General features: G+C 41.6%; 1 non-coding gene across 1 annotated transcript; it reads left to right on the top strand.

Moving 5' to 3' along the window:
* Positions 1-682: 682 nt before the first annotated feature.
* On the top strand, positions 683-846 carry LOC145348771 (U1 spliceosomal RNA). The gene has a single exon (XR_013888009.1). It is a non-coding gene; the product is annotated as a U1 spliceosomal RNA (small nuclear RNA).
* Positions 847-4,066: the final 3,220 nt, after the last annotated feature.

Raw genomic sequence — 4,066 nt, 5'->3', positions numbered from 1 at the left:
TTACATACCAACCAACTCAAAAACAACTTCTTCTTTGCTGTCATCAGACTTTTGAATGGACCTGTCTTGCATTACATTGACCTTTCTCGACACCCTGGCTATGACTGTAACACTACATTCTGCACGATCTCATTTCCTTCTCTATGTATGGTATGCTTTGCCTGTATAGCATGCCGGACACTATTTGCTAATACACGTGACAATAATCAATCAAATCAATGTGCGGATTAGTTTGATTGGCTATGTTAAATTGCTCCTTAGTGTCCCCGGACTAGCCGGGATAAATAGGTGGGGTTATGGGGATAAGGTCTGTGTGGGATTGCAGTTGGTGCAGAAGCGATGAGTGAATGGCCTCATTCTGCACTGTAGGGATTCCAAATCTTTCTTTCCTGAAAAAGCTGAACAGGAAAATGCTTTTCTTTCTGGGACATAGGGTTGAAGAACAAATAGCGCATGACAGTTCATTTCCTTTTAAGGGAAATATGCAAATCAGTCAGGGTTAACAAGGCTTTTACCGGAGAGGAATAGTCAAACATTAATGAGAAAAATAGAGCGGACGGGATTAAACGGGTTGGTGTAGAAGAATCTAAGTAAGGCGACAACGTAGCTTTTGAAACTGCATAAGTATGACTGTAAGATGTAGTATTTGATGCCGGCTGGCCGTGTCGGAGGTGGTTCGAACATACTTACCTGGCAGGAGTGAAATCGTGATCAAACAGGCGGTTTGCCCAGGACGAGGCTATCCCATTGCACTTCAGGTGTGCTGACGCCTGCGACGTACCCAAATGCGGGATACTCGACTGCGAAGTTTGTGGTAGTAGGGGACTGCGTTCGCGCTCTCCCCTGACTTAATAATTAATGATACAGAATTGTCGTTCTACCCTGAAGAGGGTGTCCGCAAGCTTATCTGCGCTGCGCTGTAACGTTTCTACGTTCCTTGGGAAATGCTCTATTGCATAATTTGTGGTAGTAGGGACTGCATTAATACAAAACAGCGATTGATCGTTTTCTAAGGCAAGCTGCTTTTCTCCGAAAACCCTTAAAAATACAATTGCAATGATCCAAAAAACACAGCAGATTTGTGAGGAAGAGTTGACGGGGGCAATTTTCCCATAAAAAAAACTTTGTGCCCAGGAAATTTTCCTGCCTTTTTGTTGGCTGTACTTAGTGGGAAGAATTTCCAACAGTCTGTGCATCACAGAATCCACCGGGGGGATTCATGCTAGCAGGACGGCCTATCAATGAATTAGATCTAACACTTGGGAGAATGGGATCAAACGTTATGGGAAGAAAGCAGATTGAGGCTACTGAGTTGGATGATTAATCATGATCATAATGAATGGTGGAGCAGGTATGAAGGGCCAAATGGCCTCATCCTGCTCCTATCTTCTATATTTCTTTCAATGAGCCATTGTGCATGCATGCATCAATCTAAGGGAAATATTTTGATTCCTATGTCTCTTCCTTTGGTTCCGAAGACCGCAACGTTTGCAGCATTTTGCTTTTGTTTTAAATGTTCAACCACTTTAAAACAATGTTTTTTTCTTACGAACGAGTAGGCCATTCAGCCCCTCGAATCTATTATGCCATTTAATACAATCATGGCTGATCTGGCAAGTACCCTCAATTCTTCATTCCACCGAACCCTGATCTATCACTCCCCTTGCTGACCCAGAATTTATCCATCGCTGCTTTAAATATTCAAAGACACTTTCACTGCTTTTTCAGGAGGCGTTTAGGAATGCTCATGACACTTTGGAAAAAATTCGTCATCTCTGTTTTATTTTTACAGTGTCCCCTAGATTTAGATTTGCCCACAAGAGGAAACATCCTCTCCACATCCACCTTGGCAAGGGGCCTCAAGATCTTCTATCTATCAAATCAAGTCATCTCTAAGCTCCAACGGGTACAAGTCTAGCCTGGCTCACCTATCCTCAGAAGATAACCCACCCATTCCGGGTACTAATCCAATAAAACTTCTCAGAACTGCTTTCAACACATGCCTCTTCCTTGAATAATAGACCAACACTGTACGCAATACTCCAAGTGTGGTCTCATTGGTGCATAACTGAAGCATAACCTCTCTATTTCTGCACTCAATTCTCCTCGCAATAAATAATAACATTCTATTAACTTTCCTAATTATTGCTGTGTGATTCGCCGGTTGTCATTATTCCACTCATGGTGTTGTCATTGAATCCCTGATCATATCTCATCCACTGCCGCACTAGCATCCACCCGCCAGCAGAGGGTGGCATCGCACCATTGTCATCAGAAGCCAGAGAAACAGGCTTTGAGAAAGAGATGCTTTTGGCCATTTTTTAAATTCATTCACCCAGAAACAAAGGATCCCCCCATTCCAACTGCTTCTAAAATTACTTATATCTCCCGATGCCAAATCAGCACCTGAAGTTATCTTTTTTTTTCCCCTCTAATCATCCATACCTTGTGGCTGGCACTGCTGCCTCACAGAAACTTGGGTTCAATTTTGGCCTCGGGTGACTCTATACAGACTCTTCTACGTCTGTTCGTGTGGATTTCCTCTGGGTGACTAGGGAAAACATCACGGCCATACTGAGAGAAATATATATTTGAGGGTTTGGCCACTGAGTCTATATGGGTAGAACTGAGAAATAAGAAGGGGGAAATCACTTTGATAGGGTTGTATTATAGGCCCCTAAACAGTCGGCGGGAAATAATTGAGGAGCAAATGTGTACGGAGATTACAGATAGCACCAAGAAAAATAGAGTGGTAATAGTCGGAAATTTTAACTTTCCCAACATTGACTGGGACAGCCATAGTATTAGAGGGTTGGATGGAGAGAAATTAGTTGAGTGTTTATTCAGGTGGAATTTCTCATTCAGTATGTGGATGGCCCAACTAGAGAGGGGACAAAACTTGATCTCCTCTTGGGAAATAAGGAAGGGCAGGTGACAGAACTGTAAGTGAGGGATCACTTTGGGACCAGTGACCATCATTCTATTAGTTTTAAGATAACCAAGGAGAATGATAGGTCTGTCCCAAAAGTTAAAATTCTAAATTGCGGAAAAGCCAATTCTGATGGTATCAGGCAGAAACATTCCGAGGTCCAGGACTACGTGCTGAGGGACGCGCTGAAGCTTGGGGCTGCAAAGGCACAATGGGGAAAGGCCACACTGTAAAGCCTTTTAACGGAGGCAGACCGAGGGCCCGGGAACTGTAGAATACCCTCGACCTGTGTAACTGTGTGCCAATCTGAGAAATAACGGCACACAGTACATTTTGAGGCATGTATACAGTTTTAAGTTTTGAAATGTAATGACTGTAGTTTGTGTCGGACTGTAAAAATGTTTCATTCTGCACTGTTTGCAATTTACAGACATGTACCTTTGCAGTGATTTAATTGAGACATTTATGAATAAAGTATATTTTTGAAATTAAAAAAATGAGGTTCCATGAGGACATTTCTCTCTTTAAACAGAAAAAGAGGTGATTGTGATTGGCTGCAGTTGATTTCCTATTTCCTATGAAATATTTCCTACACATATACACACACACAACCACATGCACATACACTCATTAAGGAAACTCACTGTCTAACATCAAATATCTCGTGATAGTTTTAGCAAGGCTGGGATTCACTTTTCTGCATGGACTCTATCAGTTTGCCTGCAAGTCTTTGTTGTCTTGTTGTCTGTGACCCAGGCTTTGTTAGTATGATATGTATGAATTTGTGCGTGCATTGTGTATGTGTGTGTGCGATGCATTGTAGTCACTTTCAGTAACAACACTCAATAAACATTAACAATTATTCCCATTTCTGAAACACAGCAAGAGAAATGTTTAAGATAAACAAGAACAAAAGCAGCTTGGATGCTTGTTAACCACAGCTGAGCAGATTTCCTGTCCTCCACATGAACAGTGACCAAAGCAACTGGGTCAAAAATATAGAACAAATAGTTTACTACAGATGAAATTGTATGTAAGTAAAGGATTATGAAATAAGCAATCCAATATAATACAACCTACATGAGCCGTACTTAAAGAAGTTTAGGAATTCCAAATTACTTTTTGAAGATTTAGTAG

Source organism: Carcharhinus amblyrhynchos, chromosome 9 (genome assembly GCF_965287045.1).
Source record: "Carcharhinus amblyrhynchos chromosome 9, sCarAmb.v2.hapA, whole genome shotgun sequence".
Classification (NCBI taxonomy): Eukaryota; Metazoa; Chordata; class Chondrichthyes; order Carcharhiniformes; family Carcharhinidae; genus Carcharhinus; species Carcharhinus amblyrhynchos.
Note: the sequence above shows the minus strand (reverse complement) of the source record. Positions and strands in the feature narration are given on the sequence as shown.